The sequence below is a fragment of the Sturnus vulgaris genome, chromosome 4 (genome assembly GCF_052056855.1).
Source record: "Sturnus vulgaris isolate bStuVul1 chromosome 4, bStuVul1.hap1, whole genome shotgun sequence".
NCBI classification, from domain to species: domain Eukaryota; kingdom Metazoa; phylum Chordata; class Aves; order Passeriformes; family Sturnidae; genus Sturnus; species Sturnus vulgaris.
The window spans coordinates 36719682-36740471 of NC_142246.1; the positions used below are offsets into that span (position 1 = coordinate 36719682).

General features: G+C 34.5%; 1 long non-coding RNA gene across 1 annotated transcript; it reads right to left on the reverse strand.

Moving 5' to 3' along the window:
* Nucleotides 1-311: 311 nt before the first annotated feature.
* On the reverse strand, nt 312-20586 carry LOC148223949 (uncharacterized). Its single transcript, XR_015803164.1, has 2 exons — nt 20432-20586; nt 312-1355 (listed from the first exon to the last, which is right to left on the reverse strand). It is a non-coding gene; the product is annotated as an uncharacterized LOC148223949 (long non-coding RNA).
* Between the last annotated feature and the right edge of the window lie 204 nt (nt 20587-20790).

A 20790-nucleotide genomic window follows, 5' to 3' on the forward strand; every position in this document is an offset into this window, starting at 1 on the left:
ACTGTAAAGGGCTATTTAAGTTGGGAACTGACTGAAGTGGTTTTTTTGTATGTTGTTTTGTTGTTAAGAAGTTTGGGAGAGGGAAGGAAGGAGTGGTCTGAAGGTCTTATTCTGAATTTGTTTTTTTCATTCTTTGTGTTGTTAATAAGGTTTTTTCTTTGATACCCTTTCAAGTTTTAGGCCTGGTTTAGGGCAAATTTGGGGGAAAACCTCCAGAAGGAGCGCCCAGAAAACAAACACCCATGACTCCTCCACCCCCCCCCCCCCCCCCCCCCCCCCACCGGGTTTGGGAAGAATTCCTCAGAGAGAAGTGGAAAAAAACCTGTTTATTTAACAAGCAAAACACTCCCCAGCACAAAAAAAATTAACAACACCAGATGACAAAAACTCTTTCACCGCTCTGAAAGGATGACAAACTCAGAAAGTCTCTCTGGCGAGTGGTCTCCCAGTTATCAGTCTCCAGTGCTGGGGGTGACTGCTGCACGTGACAGAATGCAGACTCCCGGTGTTTCTTGGTGTTTCCCAGGTCCCCGTCCAGAACAGGTTCAGATGGTATCCAGGAAAGGGAGAGGTGGGGAAAAGACCAGTCCAGGCAAAAAACTGGACTGCCTAGCTGAACTAACTAATAAGCAAAAGCAAAAGCAAGGGCCAAAGCAAAAAGTAGGAGCGAAAGCAAGCAAGCAAGCAAGCCAGCCTCTCCTAAACACAGACCATGGGGGAGGTGAGCTGACTGATAACGAGACAAAACAAACCTTCACTTTCAGAGTCAGTCCTGAAAGCACAGGACATAACACCAAGCACAAACAGAACACACGACTGGGGATACAAGCACCATAACGTCACCCTAGGACACTTGCTTTTACTCCTAATTATATCTCACAACAGAAAATTAGCATATTGAAATTAGCAAACCTAAACGATAACAACCTTATACAAGATAGACCATGAATATTTTTTTTCTCTTTCAGGAGCCCCAAATCCTCTTCCCTATTGATTTTTTTTCTCTATAGGATGAAAATATTTGGTGTTTCTATATAAAATATTTCAGAGAGTATGGCTATCACATAATTCTTCCTGAAACATAACTACAGGCAATTAAATAGGAATTTTCTTTACCTTAAGTCATAAAATCTCTGTAGTAACAGATAAGTACCAATTTAAAAAAAAACAAACAAACCCTTGAATCTACAGGAACCATGAAAGCTGCAGATTACCTTATGTCTCTTTTTAAGCATAATCTGTACTTCTGAATATATGATCCTGGGCTGTACCTTTTCTTCCCACTCAGCAGCAGAGGTGGATACTAGGTGTGTGTAGAAATGTTGCAGAACATATCCTGAGCCACAGCATTACACCTTAAGAAAATAGAGAACAAGAATATTTGTTTCCACTAGACACATCTAACTATTCATAGTTGAGAAAGGATCCTTGGGATTCTGACTGTACCCACTTTCCAGGTGGGAAAGAATGCTGACAAATACAGCAATTCTGCAGTTTTGGGTTGATAAGTAAGAGTAAGTATATAGTTTTATGATCCAGAGCTGGTTAAGGTTTTGGAGTCTTACTTCATTATTTTGTCAAGAATGAATATGGTACAACTTTTCGTTGGAAACATTGGGAAAGCAGCGTAAGAAAATGTTCCTTCTTCCTTTCAACTTGACTGGAAGCTTTGGCTATATAAAAAGAGAAAACTCATCCTTTTTTTGCATTAATATTTTAAGTGTGTCTCACAATGTGTTTTTTCTTCTTCAGTATCACACTTTCTGTAAAATTTCAGAAAATTTAGAGCATGCACAAAACCTCCACTGTTTATTACACTGACCAGCACTGTCTCCTAGCCTTATGCTTCCTCTGTGCATCTGTCTATCTCTGTCTATCCTATGGAGTGTTTCTGTTCTGTGTTTAAACTGCCCCAACCCAGCACTTCCCAGTGTCCTATGCCAGAACAAATAAAAATCAATATGTAAACTATGGTTGGGTCCATTACTTTCTCACAAGCAGGAGTTAAAGCCTGGATGACCTGGCATTGGTAAAACATTTATCACTTATTGATGACAGAATAGAATCTCATCACTTTTCTATTTCAATAGAAGAACAGGGATGAAAAGCAAATAAAATTTATAGAGGAGACAATCTGAAGAAACACCACTAAGAACATCATTATGAAATAAAAATATAAATTCAAAAATGCACTCTATACTGGGAAATTTAACTCATATCCATTAACCCCAATTCTGCTAAATTCTTCTTAATTATGCATCTAGTTTCACTTTAAAAAGTCTCAGACTATATGTAAAAATGAAAGATAATACATGTGAGCAAAGCTTGTCAGAATCTGAAGTACTAGCTAATATAGGCCTTTTAATCTGCAGTAGCAACAGTTTAAGAAGAATTCTTCTTAATTGGCTTCCCTGGCCCTTATCTGAAATCCAATATATATTTTCCATGGCCAGAGTAGAATCATGCAATGAAGAAGTCACAGGAAAGTCCCGTTAGGTTCTTCTGGTTTTTGAAGGACAGTTTTTTAACATAGAAATTCCATTCAGATTCCTGAATGGCATCTATTCCCAGGTCTCACCCAAGGCAGAAGCCGACTACTAATGCTCTGTGAGCCTTGATTCATGATCCTTAATTTGGCACAGCACTTCTCTGAGTTCTGTTCCATTTCAAAACTTTTACTAGGCAAGTTTGTGCTCAGAGTAGTGAGGATCATAGTTAACTTTAGGTTATTTATATCATATCCAGTGAGAAATGTTAATAGCATTAGTTTGGTTCACTCATGATTTTTCTTTTTTTTTTCAGAAATGCTTCATTTTGAAGAGGTTTAATAAAAATTAGACTGACACATTTATACAAGCAGTATTGAATGTCACAGCATCCCTGATTAAACATTTAGGGTGGCTTGTCAAATTCTTGGCAAAGTCTAGAATCACTCCAATTTTCCAGAAGGGACTGGCATATACATAATGTCACCATTTATCACAGATCTGCTGAGCTGCATTTTTAATGAAAAAGAAATCTTTTACCCTAGTTATTCTACACTCTGTATATTTACATTGTATTTAAATATAGACTAAACTTTAAGGTGAACCATAAACTGTGAAAACTGTAAGTCTTAGAGTCCTACTTAGCATTAAATTTAATGTGCTAATCCTATAAAATCAAGAACTCAAAAACATAGACAGCTTATCATTTATAGATCCAAGAACTAAGGATCCAATAATCTTTCATATACTTTTCCTTATAACTATATCAGGCAAAGTAGTGAAAACTAGAATAGAGATAGCATAGTTTCTTTCATTCAACTCTTGACATTACCAATAACATTCCAAAATTTTTCTCTCACAGATTCATGTTTTTATATGAAAAATAAAAATCAGAAATTGGCTTTAAAAAATAGACAAGCAAAAGTAAAAACATTCACAACATTTTAAAGGAAAATCCTCATAATTTTTAATCATACAGCCAGTGAACTTACATTGACCATAAAAATAAGTAGCTTCCAGAGCAATATTCGTCACTGAATTAAATTCCTCAGTTGTTAGACAGTGCTTCTGGCTCAAACAAATATTCAGGCAATTCAGGCACGTATCTTTCTGACTCCTGCCATTATTAATTGTCTTTATCCAGAGAAATAGGCCTTTTTATAGAGGCCAATGATTTTGTCTTACTCATTTAGATACATGACCAAACAATAAAAATTATTCAGTCTTCCTTTAAGGCAGAGAGATTAAGGGTATCTATAGACAGTAGATACTTAAAGATGCAGCTTAAAGTGAAACAATCTATATTAGCAACTTACAATAACATATGGTCAATCTTTCTCACCAATGCCATGAATTCCTAATTACCTCTTCTCTGAATAGTATTTAAAATGTCACTGTGAAAAATTGTATGCAACATAATCTTTCAACAGCATTGAATTGCTTGTCTTTCTTACTTGGACCTAAAGGTGGTATTTCATACTGGTGGTACTCTGGCTTCAAAATACAGTGACTGCTTTACTCAAGATTACACCATCAATTATTATAATTTATTAATTTATGGACTTTATAAAAACAGTGCTTTGGAAGGCATTAATAGGGTATACAGGCATACACTCCTGCATGCATTTCAATGATTCTGGTGTATTCTTGTCGTCAAAACTGGGTTGCTTTGAACTATCTGTTCACCATTCAACTGCATATAAATGTAAAGCAGGGTAAAAGGAACATCAAAATGCATCTATCATTTTTAAACTGAATGGAGCATCAGAAATGGACTTAAGATTATCACAAGTTTGGTGGAATATATCTAGATGGCAGAATGCATCCATTGTACATTGTAGCTTATCTGTAAGAGGAAAGCCCACTTTTAGACTACAGGAGCTATGTTTCTAGCTTATACATGAAAATTCCCAGAGGAGATTATCACCTGCTTTCTGTCCATCTTTGCTCTTTTATTCCAACAGTGCATTTTGTTTCTATCACCTTTAAATGTCTGGTGCAAAAGACCCCAATAAGATGCATTTTTCCTCTGCTAACCATTTCAAAGAAAGGACTTTTGATTTTCAGGAAAGATTGAAAATAAAAATTATAATAGTAAAAATATCCCAGTTATTCTATATGTCCTGTTCTGCTTTAAATACTTTGGAGGCTATGGAAATATCTGTAGACACTTTGGAAATGGAATCTCAATTGAAAAAAACATTAATTCTAAAGGAGTTTCTAGTGTTTTCTGAAGTAATTTCTTTAATGGATCTTGAAATTTGACGGGTTTTTTTGAATACTGACAAGGCTGTGGCAAGCAGAATCTGTTCAATGCAAAAGGGAAAAAGTCACATTTATTTCCATCTGGAATCACATTAATGCTGGTTTTCAGAGGACTCACTTGTCCTTGTGGTTGATATTTCTGTGTCTAGAACCTGAAGGTTTTGAATTTCAGGACCGGACTCAGGCAGATTTATGCTTAAAATTGTCCATTAAACAGTAAAAGGAAATAAGGACAAACAACAGCAGAAAAGAACACACAAGATTTTTCTAGATGAGATGGTCAAAGAGCTGAAGTGGTAATACTGATTTTATCCTTTTTACCAGTCTTCCAGTGGTATTCCTAGTGGAAAGTGAGCTGGATAGCCCTACTTGCTTTGTTTTTCTCCTAAGAACAATTTGATATCCAAGGGGGAAAAAGAGTACAAATAAGAAAATAGGGAACTACCCCAGTGCAAGTCCACCATATTGATAGCCTGGGGATCTGCACTGATTTTCTGGGAAGGAGTGATCCCATTAAAAGCAATGGAATAAAATTCATAAAAAATTCTGCTTAATTACGAAGCATAGCCACACAAATGTTTCAACTGGAAATTTTGGTGTTTGTTCAACAGTTGACATTTACAACTCAGTTTTGAAGGTTGAAACTAAAAGCAATATTTACAATTCCCCAAAAAAGTAAAATCTCAGATTTTGATACTCTCTAAAATCATATTTATAATTTGATATTTAACAGATGAACTTCTTTTCAAGCAAATTGAAAACAGAACTTTTACTTCAGAAACTGCATTTTACCACCATTCTCCAAGAACCCTCCACTGTCAAAACTAAAAAGAATCCTATCAGCAATTTCATCCCAGCTGTATCCCCCATTATTTATTTTATAGTATGTGTAGAGGCTATTTAATGCAATATACCAGAAAGAGAAATGATGGCTAATATTGTTCCACCATGTAAATATTTCTAATAGTTTATGCATCAAAAGTAGAAAAATTTTAACTATAATGTTGTACAGCTGCTACAAGAATATTTTATCCATCAGAAATGATGTACACAATGATGACCTAGTGAAGTTCAATACTATAAATAAAAAAATAATTCAGAAAGTTCATAAATTTTCATTTTCTCTTTTAAGAAGATTGCAGCAGAAAAAACCAAAATCTGTGCTATGAAATAATTCACTTTTCAGCACTATTAATTCAGTTTACTCCGGCATGAATACTGATGCTTTGCAGAGCACACCATATCTAAGACCAATTATTTCAAGGGTGAATATGGGAGGGATTTCATTTATTAGATTTCTCCTGTTTCCTTTCATATCTCTTTTAGTAGGGAGGATCATTTAGGCTTTGTTTCAGATCAGGGCTTTTTACTCTTAGTCTTCATTAGTGATGAAAATCTGGAGACCTACTACATATTCATTTAATATAGAATAGAATTATTCATGCCTGAGACAGTAAAGTGAAAAGAAAAAAAGAGAAAGCAAACCTCCCTACTAAAAAGGGACATTAGTCATTTCTCTCTGTCATTTTTTTGGCAGCTGATGTTCTGTGTTTTGTAAACCGCTCCATCTAAAACAACTGAAGCTGTAAAACTAATGTAGCAGGTCAGGGAAAACAGCCAAAGCCAGGTCAGAGAATCTGAACCCATGTCACCAGTCCAGTCAGTCTTGTGTCACATCACTTACTCTTCATTTTTCCATGCTAATTTATCAATAGCATTGCTTCTAAGGACTATTATCCTCTACAGGCTTTCAGAGGCCATTGCTGCAGACATATAAGAACTGGAAGTTTTGGATACAAAAGGAGTAAGGAATTTTCTCAAATGAATTTTTTAGAAAGAGTTTTGCAATAAGAAGATGTAACAGAACTACTCTTCATGTCACAGGAAGCAAGAAGACTATCAATGAAAAACAAATGATTAATGCGAAGCAAGGAAGATAAAGGACAAGAGGCAGTTATTAGTTTAAATATGTGAGGCAAGACCCATTGTTAGAAATGTGGCAAAGGGTTTGAATTTGATTCTGCAAGAGATGAAGGCAAAACCCCCAGAGCTGAGCAGAGAGAGATAAGCGTAGAAGATGACGTACCAAGTATTCATATTTTAGTTACAAAGAAAGAAGGGACAAATTGCCCACAAGGACATGAACAGAAAGGACGAAAGGGTGGAATTTCATAATGAAATGGTAAGAAGGCTTACTGAACTTAAAAAAAAAAAAAAAAAAGGAAAAAAGAGCCAAGAATGGAACAGAGTGGATTAACTGGAGCAAAGAAAACAGTGAAGCTCATGTATAAAAAATATTAGTCATTGATCTATTCCTACTGTACGCCTTTTCTCATCTTTTAACCACAACACCAGAACAGCAGCTGTGCTACTTTCAAATGCAAAAATGTTACCACTGATTTCTTGAATTTGCACTGGCACATATTGAAAACGGTGCTGCTCACACTGTCTTTAAAGCTCTTTAGAGAACAGAAATGTCACATTTTCTGTAACAGTAACTAAGGACTGATGAATGCAACAAGGAAATTTTATGGAATGACCTCCATCTCACTAACACAAAAATAGTACTTAATAAAGATGCCTTTCTCCAAACTTACAGAATATTTATATACACAACTCAGAACTAAATACAAATACTTGTTGAGCAGTCTTAACATGCAGCTCTTTCTGTGATTCATTGGTTTTGTTTGGAATGGTCTTAAACTTAATCCAGAATGAAAGAAAAATGGCATCATAAAGGTCAACTATCTGAACTAAAAAGAAGATTTTTAGAGATGGGAATTAAAACCAGACATATTAAAAACTCTCTCAACACATTTATACAATCAATTTTATACATGGAAACTACATACAACAAAGAAAACTTGGTCAAATTGAGAGTGAGCTTTAAGAGATATTAAAGAAGGGTTCGTTAAAATAGCTAGGAAAAAAAAATCTTTTGTACATGAAACTACAAACCTACTTACTTGTAAAACCAATAACATATTTAGGAGTGTTTCTGACTAAATTATTCCTTTTTCTAGGTACTTTACATTGTATGATTTTCACATTTTTTTTCACATATAAAATTTGCATATTCATTTTTGTTGCTAACCGCTAACATATAAAAATAGGAAGCTCCCAACAGCCAGCTAGTGGATCTCAGTGGGATCAACATATCCTAAAAATGCTTTTCCTTCAAACAAGATGAAATAATTAGCATTGCATTTTCCAAACAGTTTCTGCTTATATTTCCTGTGAAACATCCAATTCTCTCATGAGATGCATGACTACTCAGGGTCAGCTCAGTCAGTTAAGTTCAGCTCTAGGTTCAGTAGAAAGCTGTTCCTGAACCTGAACATTGACATAAGACTGAAGTGGTATCTACATCTACACTGTAGCACTATAATCTACACAGTGCTGTATTTCAGCACAAGTTTCCACTTTTGAAGTAACAGGTTAAGAGTAATTGTTCAGGACATTTCTGAAATAAGATTCTCTTGCTCACAGAGGTAGAAGCTGAGCTTGTACCCCCAGAAAATGCAGTCTAAATACAGCAATGAATGGGAAATGACCAAAGTCCAGCTGGACTGATATACTTCTATCATTTTTCATTTATTCACCTTCTGTTAGATGACCAAACTTTTAAACTAAAAACACTTGCTTGATAGATCGCAATCTCCCGTTCATCAGTGTAATGCTGAGCATTTATGGTTTCATCAGTTTTAAAAGATGAGGAAATAATTATTTCTCATTTAAAATGAACATAAAAAGTGAACAGTGAAGGTTAAGGTCTATAGATGTTAATTTTAATTCTGTATCCATATTTCAGCTCTTTGAGGTTAAAAATAATTTAATATTTTCTAGGTTTTGGTTGCCCAGGAAAAATCCTGATAACTCTTAATTGTGGTTTATAGCTTTAGTTTAAATAAACATAGCAAGAGACTTCTAGAAATGTCCAAATTTCTGATCTTTCCAAAAGTCTTTTGTCTTACGCAGAAAATGAGGTGTTTTGTAACTCTTACCATTACTTTTAGGCAAGTAAGAAAAGTTGCTTTTGGGTTTGGGGAAACATTTCGGCACTTGCACGGTCTTGCAAATATTAAAAGAAGACAGCATTGAATGCAGTGCAGAGACTTAAAGCTTCAAGAGTCTCACTAGACTATGAAAATTTACTGTGCAAAAGATAAACAGGTAGATAATATATATAGGTATAAGGTAGATAATGACACATGGTAGAGTTTAGTAATTAATAATAAACATGGAATTTTTTACCATTTAATAAAAGACAGAAATCCTCATGAAATTCTGAACTGTGATTAAAAAGAAAAAAAATAAGCCTTTGCACTTTTCTGGGAAACTTAAGGGACTTAATTATCAAGATATGAAAATATAATATTAGATTAACAAAGAGTCTTCCAAAAGGATAATAGCATCAGAATATGATTTCTTAAAAGCTGGACTAATATAATCATCGAAGTATTCCATTCCTAGCTGCATCTTCTTCCTGGAAGCTAAATGTCTAAGCATACCTGATAGACATTTTGTTAATGTGTCCTATCAGTCTGTCTCATAATTGACATGCTTCTTTCCCTTTAAATTAAACCAGATTTATTCGGTGATGTCAAAGCCTCCCACCTTTCTGTCAGTATATCTCTGCACACAGGAATAGTGAAGTTAAGAGTTTCCAGTCTGCTTAGCTATGAGCAGATACAACGGTGTGACAGCTTTTTTCTTGAACATGAAATTCAAAGCCTGAATACCTGGGTTCTTCTTGGTGTCTATCTCTCTATATATGTGTGTGTGCCATATATATATATATACATATATATATATATATATATGTAGGGGGGTGTAGACACAAAAATACATATATATGCGTGTATCAAATATACAGTCAAAGGAACAATGGAGATCTTACATGAATGATCAGTTTTAAAGAAATATAAGTATGAAACGAGCATTTGTGAGGTGGGACCCATCTGCTGAGGTAAATGTAAAGAAAGTTGACTGGCCAATTGACATAACAATATTATAAAACCACATCAGAAACCTGAACTGGTGGACAGAATGCCTCAGAATAAAAAGAAACAATTACTAATGCCCTTTCAGCCAAGCTCTTTCAAAGTGTAACATATAGGGATTGAAAAACGCCTGCTGTGATGAGAAATTTTGCTATCTTGTGGCTCCAATATGGGCTTTGTTCAAAGCTCATTTAAAACTAGTGACAGTTTCAGTTAACTTCAGAGTTTCAAAGAACAGTGTATTTTGTTGAAAGAGGAGAGATAAAAAAAATTCCCTTTTAAATTTCTGTCATTAAATATTAGAAGTGTCACTGAACCAACTTTAGTGTTTACACGTTAATATTTTAAGTAATGGTTTTAATTATCTATAATATTGACAAAGCAGAATCATTAAAGATGAAATTTTCTATATAAGGTGACTTTAATTTGTTTTACCTTGATTTTAGCAAAACCAACTTAGAGAAAATTGGGTTTTCCCTAATATTAAAATAAATTATTTTTAAAGATTGTTTCTCATCAACTAGTAATTAGAAAGCTGTAGAAATTCTGTGATTTCAAAGCATGCATTTAAAATATAACAGGGACAGTTCTCATAGAAATCCTGAGGTAGCTATGCATGTGGAAGTTTGCCCAATTGTCTGCTTTTGAAAGCACGTTTAGAAAAGTGTTTATGTGTTTATAAAAGACAACTTTGCTGTAACTGATAAATTACATTTGTACTACGAATGGTTCAGACAGAGGCCATCAGATATTTTCATAGTAGCATCTGGGGATCATGTGTGATCCAAATCTGTTTGTTAACTCTGATAATAGGAGCCAATCTTAGGCTCATTTCTTCCTCCTTCCTTTCCTCCTCAGACTCAGCTTCCCTAGAATAAACCTGGGGTTATAGCAACAACAAAAACACGTTCACAATTAAAGCAGCTGAATGAAAACCTGCAGAATGAAGTATTCTTCCCTTCCTGTGCACTAATGAGAAAGTTATTTGAAGTAGAATTCTCATGGATGGCCATTAATAAGGTCATATAAGTAGAGATCACCCGATTTCTGGCCTGTGGTCCTGATATGCAGACCTACTGGGCAGTAAATGCTGCAGCAGAAAGTCAGCAGGGGCTTTGCTTTAAGCCACTGTCCCATTGGGCTGTGTGGAATGCTAAGCAGCCTGGAAAGCAGGTCACAGGTAGCTCAGTTTGTCAACCCAGCTGAGTGGGACTGTGACCTTAATCTCCAAGTATGACAGTATATGACAGCATGTCACCTTCTCATCTTGCAAGGTGATCTAAAAGTAAATATTTTAAAAACAAACAAAGCAGGGATGTTTGCTGTAGGTAACATAAGGCAATGCTGGAAATTCTGGAATTGAAATAGGTTGCAATACAATACAAATGGAAGTACAGAAAAGTAAAATTTAAATTTACAACTTTATCTGTTGACTCCAATCTTACTTTAACTCTTTGAGTATCTCCAACTAAAGAAAATTTTAAAAATAGTAAAAAAAAAGAAAGTGCCCTGGGCATTAGTATAATGTGAAGATGTACAGAATGATTAAAAACCAATGTTATTTCCTTCTTGAAGTTCATAATTAATGCATGACACATCAATGGACTAATCAAAAGACAGAAAAAAAAATCTCGATTCAACTCACTCTCTTCTAGGATTTTCTAGTATATAGATGGAGAATTGACTTTTTTTCTTCCACCTCTTTTCCAGAAAATATCTGGAGGAGTTCTAGTATTTATTCAATTGCCTTTTACTCACTCATATTTTAACATAGTATAGAAGACTAATTACAATACGGAAATTTAGTTAAATTTGTTGCTTTGTTAGCTAATTTTGCTTGTAGTTGTGGTTATAGAATTTCAACATGCATCAGATTCAATCACATTCAATATGTTACTTGAAATTACATTTTCATTTCTACAGTAATGAAAGTGAATTAGATATATTTTTCCTCAATAATAATTATGCTCATCTTTTCAGTCTAGGCTCAGAGAAAATTTTATGCATATGCAAAAACAGCTTTCCTTCAAAAAAAGACTAAATTTTGGGTTTTCTGATGCTTTTACCTTCCCTTTTTGCTATACTCAAAATTACCATCACAATACCCAAGATCCCTTATTTTCAGGGAAACACAGACTGTCATTAAATATTATTTCATGACTCACCTTGCTGATTTAATTGTAAAGTTACCTGTTACTCTTCACCTGGCAGTTTTTGAAACTGAGAATCTGAGCAGGATCATTTTTTTACTATTTGACCTTCAAAACTTGAAAAACCTGCAGATTCATCATGAAGTTTGGTTAAAATCAACAATTCTTGCCCATTCTTGTAAAAAACTATAAGCTATTAATTCTTTTCAAAGGCTTTTGACAAAGCAGATTAATCCAAACATAGATCTGTAAAGAAATCTCAGATTACTGCAAGTTGTAGAGTATTGCATTTCACAAGAACAATTAGGAAAAATTCCAGTTGAGGCAGATGATGGTATTTATGTGATGTGTGCAAATCACTGCTCTGTGCTCATGCTGTGAATTTGCTTCAAAAAAGGATGTATAAAAGGAAAATACATAATTGGCAAGGCTGCAAGTCAAATTTAATCAGGTCATTAGTTCAGAAACCCAATGGAGAGCTTAATTAGATATGAGTTATCTAATAATTGTGATTGTCTCTGAGGTACATTTGTTTGGACATCTATTACTAAGGGTCCCTATCATTGTTCTAACCTTACAGCTAAACTAAGGAACAGCCCCTTTGAGTCCTATATTGGCTTACAGATAGCTACATATTATATCAAGTTATTAATGTGAATGTCAACAGACACGAGTTCTTTGTAAAAATTCTGGCAAATTTTTAGTGGTTGTATTTCCTGTTTTCATATATGCTTGGTTTGAGTAAGTTTGATATTCCATCTTTGGATGTCTTGCAATCTCAGATTCTCACTGGTGTCCTTGGCTAATCTGGTTTTTCACTGTGACCTGAAATAAAACCCTTGACTCTATGTATGCTAAGTACACCCAGGCATAGCACAGTTTCACCTTGCTTTTCACCAACACTTCTATTTCTGACATAAATCTGTCTTCAAACCTAGAACACTATCAAATTTCAACATAGTAGATACGACTATAAAATTATAAAATATGTGCCATAGTCTTTGTATAGTCAGCTAATATATTTCTGCCTCTTGGGCTCTGAATTTATTTTATTGAGTATCCACATCTGTCAGTACAAGGAAGAACACATAGTTATCCTTCTAGGAAGAATAAACAGTACAGGCACACTATGCATTTAGATTAAAAATTATTTGTAGAACTAAAGGTAGAAATCTATTCCCATATTTATGGTAAATATCAAAATAAATGCCTGATATTCTGCACTCAAAATTGCTATGTCAGGAAAATATGCTTGTGCTACTTACTGTTAAATAAAGGCTTGTGAACTATAGTGAATATTTGTAAACATTAAATGCAGTATGTTTCTTTCTACAAGTGCCAAGAAATATAATTAAATTTTTCCCAAAAGACATATTTACGAATAAATGAGACAAACACTGGTCATTGTAGCAAGTAGGGCGTGAAAGACCTTTCAGGATCTTCAACAACAGGAAACTTCTCATGGTCTGGGTAGCACTGTGGACAGAGGTAACAAAGGCCTGTCTTAGTTCAACAACTTGTATTTACTGCACTGAAAACTAAAAGGAGAAAAAATTGGGACTGAAAGGAAAAGCAATAGGACAGTTTCCCTTAAACTCAGATGAGATGTTATGAAGAAATAATCAAGCTGAAATTTATTTGAACTTCTCTGTTTAAATCAATACAGGAGTATTCTGTCTTTGCAGTGATAAGACAGGAAGATTCAGGCTTTCCATTGGGCTCAAGGCAAAAGTCATAGGTCAAAGTATAATCAAAAATTATCCCCTTGCTCTTTATAGCCTTTTTTTTTTCATAGTATCCCCACTTTTAGATATGAATCATCAACTGATGGTCTCAGAGCCTCAGATTATCTGTCAGACAGAGAAAAGCTGTCTCAAGCAGTGAGGCCCTCTAATCAGATATTGACAGATAAGATGTTCTGGGTGATAAAAATAGATTTCAAATCCAAAGTGGCATTTTTTTATTAGAATCATGGCCTAACTGTTAAAGTTGTGATATAAGATAAATTATACAGCCTAAGTCTTCCAATCAATTTGTTTGCTTTCCTAAATAGAATGAATATAATTTCCTACTTAAGACAAGGTCAAAGCCCCACAGATCAACAAAATTCTTGATATTTTCCTCTAGATGGATAAAAATGCATTTCTTCATAATATAAACAACTTCTACCTGATTTGAAAAATTTGCAAGTTTCAAAATTATATAGAAAAATAGGAAATACTGACAGAAATTATCATACTCTACATTTAACTAGAATATCATTCTAACTGAGCCCAGTGCAGTATTTAACAGCTCATTTAAGAGATTCCTATAACTAGAAAATACTACTCAGCTTCAAAACTCAGTTAAGGCTTACCTTAAATTTATGCATTAAATTATGCCTTCCATAGAATTATGCTACGTAGTAGAGAAGAAACCACAAGTTAACAAGAATTAAACTGTCCCCAACTAACAGTAAAAAAATTAAATACAAATGAAAATAAATCTATCCACTATCTATCCACTGAGAAATAGATAGTTTTAATATAAATCCAGCTTGAACTGATAAGTAAACAATTCACAATTCATTGCACAATCCTACTAACAAATGCTATTGGTTGAGGAAGAAAGAGAGAAGCATGTCTTCAAGATGACATCCTGTATGACTTCAGTATTGAATCAAAGTAATTTAAATTGATATAAAAGTATAACCCTTATGGTGATGATGATCTTGATGCTGCTTTGTTAGAGCATTCAAGCCTGTGCATTAAAAAAGCACAGGACACTTTAAAAGAAGGGGGAAAAATCCCAAATAACAAAACAAAACAAAAAATTATATATATATTTTTCTCATATTTGGCTTTGGATTCCAGAGGATAACAGCCACTATAAAAGGGGAGTTCATAAAATCTGCTGCAATGTAGGAGAAAAGGAGAGATAGGAAAGGAAACCTATCATTTTTGTACAGATACATCACATACATGCACATAGGGTTTCAGCCCAGGAAACATCCTTCCCAGCAGGATAATGAGAAAAAGTCATTGTCTGAATGATGCAGTATCAGGCAAGGTTAACAGAAAGTGCTGTATCAGAGAGAGTTAGTGCTGAAGGAGGTGGGTGGGTTTTGCCTGGAATGGAGATATGGTCCAACTGTGTGGTACAGAGAGCCCAAACCATGAATAAGCAGAGTGTTTATCACAGATGTGTAGTAATGACAATCAAATAAGAGATGTAAGACATAACACACATCCCACAATATCTTGATGCATGTCTCAAATACCAGACTACAGGAGAAATGAAAAATACATAGATTTTTGTGAATGAGTTTGAAAGTATTACTAGAAAAAAAGGAGTACAAAAAAGTAAGACGAATGAGGAGGATATTCTCTGCACTCATGGCATAACATTTAACATAGATCAGTATCTTGAGGCCATATTTACCTGGCCAGTCCTAAGACTAAATTAGAGCTATTATTCAGAAAAGCTTTTATAAAATATTTTGGGTTTATAGGGAAAGTGCATTACAGAACACTTGGAAATGTAAAGTAGAACTTTCTTTTGGATTATTGAAGTATTTTCAAAGTGCTGTGGTCACTTAATCTAATTCACGTGAGAATATGACTCATTGTCACAAGAGAATGTGATTGACGAGTTGTATACTAACTTTCCTCTAACTGTTAAAATTATATGCAAAATAGATATCTACATTTTCATGCAATGATGTGCTAACTCAAATTCAGTCCTGTTAAGGTAGGATTCAATAAAATACACATGATGTTTTCAATTCTATTAAAAAATGTTTTGGTGTAAATACTGTAAAAGCAATCAACAAATTTAATGCGCTGAGCAATTATTAGAGAGTTTAAATCAAATGTATATACCCATATTGCATATGTGTAGAAATTTAGGTCATAACTACAAAAGTAAAAATGCAAATGAAGTATCCTTCCACTTATTAATATACAATCAAAACAGTATAATGAAAATCATCAGAGCTAAGGTAATAATAATAATAGCAACAGTAGCAATAATAACAACAACAAAACCAATCCCATTATGAGATTCTTGTCTGTGCCAGTGTTTAACAATTCTCAGAAGAAATATATTCACTCCAGTCTGCTTACAACATCCAAATAAAACCTTATGAGGGTGAAGAAAACTTTCCAACACAAGAACAGAAGATATTTCCCTATATTCTCACTACATTCCTCAAGATTTTTTTAAACTATCAAAATAATTCTGGCAAGGCATGACTTGTAATTTACTGCATATCCAAAATTTAACTAAGCCTGTACCTTTTCCCTTGTAATACTCACAAAAGATTTTATCAGCTTTGACTGTTTATAGGCTTTGTTGATAAAAGAACCTCTTTATAAGCAAAGAACACCAACTAATTAAGTCTCAGAGCATCCATTTTAAGCAGAAAAATGACATCTCCATTACAGATAGGGTAACTTTTATGAGTTCACAGAAGTCAAAACTCAAAAGGTCATATATGGTCAGCTGTGGAGCCACTGAATTAAAGGTTAATCTCTAACTGTGGCAAAGCTCATGTTAAATTGAGAGAAAACAAATTTTATTTCAGTTTCCAGATTCACAGTACCAGGCACTAACTTGTAATTACAAGGATTTTGAATTAACACTGGCTTGGTCTTTTTTCTCCCAGTGTAGATAATTTCCATGTTCTTTAAAGCTTGCTCTCTTTTTCAGATCAATTATCCCCAAGCATTTGGTTTAATCAGTGGTTACCTGCTCTGGCTCTCTCCACAAAGCAATGAACTGTCAAATAAACGACATAATTGCTACTTCCTGATCCTAGCGCTGTTATGCTATAGTTCTAATTTTGATAGATTTTCTTTAGCCCCTTACATTTACAGTCCAAGGTACACCATTTATAAAATGATTTATCATTTAAGCAGGAATGTGCTTTATTTTCACCTGAAAGCACATTAACTTTTTTTGGATACATTCAGATTCCAAAGGCTTTCAATTGTATCACTGATTTAAATTCATTCAAGAGTTTTGATATTAAACTCAAATTCTGTTTTTATTAACAGATATTTTTGCAGCCTTATTTTGTGTTTCTTCCCAAACCACATTTGTTGCCTATTTAATTAACAGGTTGCATTTACTAAGACTTGTGTCTTCAGGTAAATGCTAACAATGTAAATTCCTCTCATGTGTAGAAATTGTCATTTCACTGAACAAAACTCAGATTTTATATATGGAGAGTTTTGTAAGGTTTTAAGACATTTGCATGGTTTGGAATGCTCTTTAGTAATAACCACACAAGGGCAGGCTTATTTCGTTCCAAACAACACTAATTCTCTGTCTCCCAGCCTTACATTAGAGTACCATGCACAACAGTAAGCACCAATGTTTCATTATGTTCATTTGTATGATATGCTATGGCTTCTCACTGCACAGTGTATAGAGGTGATTGACAGCCAATCTGACACCTGTCCCAGCACTGGATGGCTATTGTCTCCTGATTGACATTATCTGAACCCTCACCAGCAGGTTTCTGCTGGAAAACAGTGTCTAGACACTTGTGTTCTCCTGTAAGTAAGCGAGCCTATTAACCTAGCTCCTTTGTGTAGATGATAAGATTGAGGTGTGTACTCAAGTAGAGTGTCTAGTTAATTGTGCAGTGAAAACATGCTACTAAACACCAATACCAAAGCCACCTGCAAATCCCAACTTAATTTTTCTCACTGCAGCTAAAGGGACTAGAATTGTTTTAATTTAGATCCTGACAGACAGCAGAGAGGAGTAAGTAAACAAAGAGAAGTAGGTTTTAGCTTTCTTTTAAAATGGAAATAAACAAAACAAGCTTTTCAGACTTTAACGTCTTCCAATAAAAGAAAAAAAATAGGTACTATCTGAATTGACATACATAAATAGTGGAAAAGATTGCAATTGCATTTCCTTAATTAAAAATGAGGCTTAGTTTATAAACCAGACTTCAATTCAGCTCAAGCAAATCCAAACTAATTAGAACTGGTGTATTTCCTACATTTATATAAGACCCTGGATTCATCTGAAAAAATCCTTACTTATGATCTCTGCACATGATGCATTATTACATGATACAGCTATTTGCCATATTGTTTTGACAAATTTTAAGCAGAATACTCCCTTAACCATTATAAAATGTTCTACTAAGGAAAAAAGAATGGTTCCATATGATCAGACCTTTAAAGAAGACTTGGAGGTAATTCTTTATTTATTCTCCTTCACCAACTCCTTATTCTCCACAGCAGCTTATGTTATCTTCGGCCTCAATTTATCAATTTCTGCTAGACAGCGCTATTTGTTGTCTCACCTTCATAGAATATCCACTTGAAGGAAGCAGCAAACATATGAATGGAGGCACAGGCATGGTTTAACCTTTCTCAAGTTAATATGGCTCTTGGGTTAAACTTTTCTCTGTCTAAGCAAAGCTATACAGCGTTACTACGCTTCTATGAGCTACTTAAGCTCTTTTTCTTTACAGCAGCAATCAAATCTTTTCTTCCCTTTTTTAAAAGAATAATGTTAAGTTGATGAAAGTCAGAAGTAGGTTCAACAAAGACAGTAACAAAGTGAGGTTTTCCCATAGTTTTTTAACATTTGGAAATGCCATTCTCACAGATGCAGCATGTGTCACAGCACCAGGGTACCCAGAGCTCCGATTGGCTTCCAATGATTTATTATAAGCAATAATTCTGTATCCTAGCAGTTACTGGAGCAAGGCTGTGCTTGAGGCCTATGCACACACATATTGGAATTAATGAAGCAGCAGTTTATGCTGTTGCAAACAGCTGGGGGTGCTTAACTTGTTTTTCTCTACAGAATTTTTGGATTTCATTTGTTTTTTGGCAGTTATGGAATGCAATAAAAGGAAGAATGGTGAATGAAGAGAAATGGAACTATGTAAAACAGCAAAATCTAGACCTAGGTCAACAAATTATGCTCCTCTGATAATAAAGATAAATTTGTTTTTATATTTTACGTTGTTTTACCAGTGTTACTTTCCTCTCAAAATACTGTATTTGATATCAGTAAAATTAAAGATAGCTACACATATATCTGCAAAATACACCATACAGCATGTTACAGACCTTCCCCCTTCTGCCGATCAAGTCTGCCTCAGAACAAGAAAGAAAATAAAAATGGGATTTTAGCTGGGATAGCATGTTCTTAATATGGTTCTATTGTTTCTAGACCTGTGCTTTTATTTTGTCCAAGACTCTTAAAAAGCTTGTAACTTCAGTGTACTGTGAGGATATGACCCTTCTGGTTTGCACCTTATCTGGAATTTCTTTCCTCCTGAAGCCACTGTTGAACATAAATTGTACTCACAACAGGAATTTGTGATAGTTACTGTGGGCAGCCCCACAGCTCCAGCACATTCTTAGTGGCTTATATGTTCTCGCTTTTAAAGTTCTTAGCAAATTAAAATTTAAAAGAAGAAATGATGGGACAATAAATGTAAAACAGTGCACCTGAGAATGGATTTTAGTATCCAATTGCTGAAGAACATCCAAACAGTCCTGAACTGCTGCTGCAGAGCGCTCATTAGGATCAAAAAGAGGGAGGCAAAGACGAGAGTTTCAGCAGCTGAAGGGAGGTTGAAGGGCAGCTGCAGAAATTGGAATGTATGTGATGCTTCATGCAGGGACTGTGCAGCTGTTTAATTCTCTATGGAACATTCCTTTTCTCATGAATATTCCTTTATTCACTGTATCTTCTCCAAAGGGTTTGGCAGTGCCACATCATCACAGGATCCCGTCTAGTACTCTTCAGAGTCTAACTTGCTGTCACTTTTTAAGTCAGCTAAAGCTCTGAAATGATTGCTTATAGCTGGGGCATGTTTTGATTGCTCTCCTGTCTTCCTTAGGCTATTCAAATGAAGGCAGCAGCTGCATTTTGCCATTCACAGTCATTTATGCCTAAAGGCTCATGTTTCCTGTCAAAAGCTGGAACCGGTGATTGTATATGATTTTTGTTCTTTAGTTTAATCGTACATCACCAATGTGTTCTCATAGCATTTTCCATCTAGTAATGAGTTTATTGATCCACTCTTCAGTCTTTCATCTTTCCATGCATCTAAGCACATTGTAACAAAACTTCCACTGATCATTTTGTATCTTAAATTACACATAAATACATATTATAGAGCTATTCAATAATCTCTTAGTATCAACAGGCTTACTAAACAAGGGCCCAAAACAGCCAAACAACCTTAACTGTCACTGGAAATAATAATGGCTAAAAAAGAACATAACTAGGTTGCTACCATCTGCTTGGTCTGTTTCCCATTGCAGATTCAAAATGGAAAATCAAAAAAAGAAAGAAATTAGAAATAATCAGCAACATGAAATGAAAAGAAGCCTATGATCAAAAAAAGCAAACCTTAAAAAAACTAACTTTCCTTTTTCTTAAAAATAATACTAATTCCTTTAAGTTAATTTTGTTTAAAACATATTTTTTTGCCAATTAAGAACTTTATATTCTTACATTCTCACCCTGATCATGATAAACTGTAGTATCTAAAAATACTTACTTTACTCTGATATTCTGCCTTCTTTTTCTCTCATGGTTTTCCAAAGAATCAAGTATATCTGTGTTGAAATTAAATCATCTTTTACTGCATCCATGCTTACAGTTTCTATCACATCGTATTGCCTCACAGCCCACAATGCTGGATTTCTAATATTGCTAATATCACTTCCATAGCAACACACTAAGATATCATAAACTTGGCATTACAGCTTCATTCCTAGATTAGGTCTAAGGTGGAGCCAATTTCAAAAAGCAGCTCTTATTAAAGCATACACACACTTAATAATCAAAAGTAATTGCCATTGGGATAGAGATAATGGCTTTCACCACAGTGAAATCCGTGCAAATCAGCTTCACAAA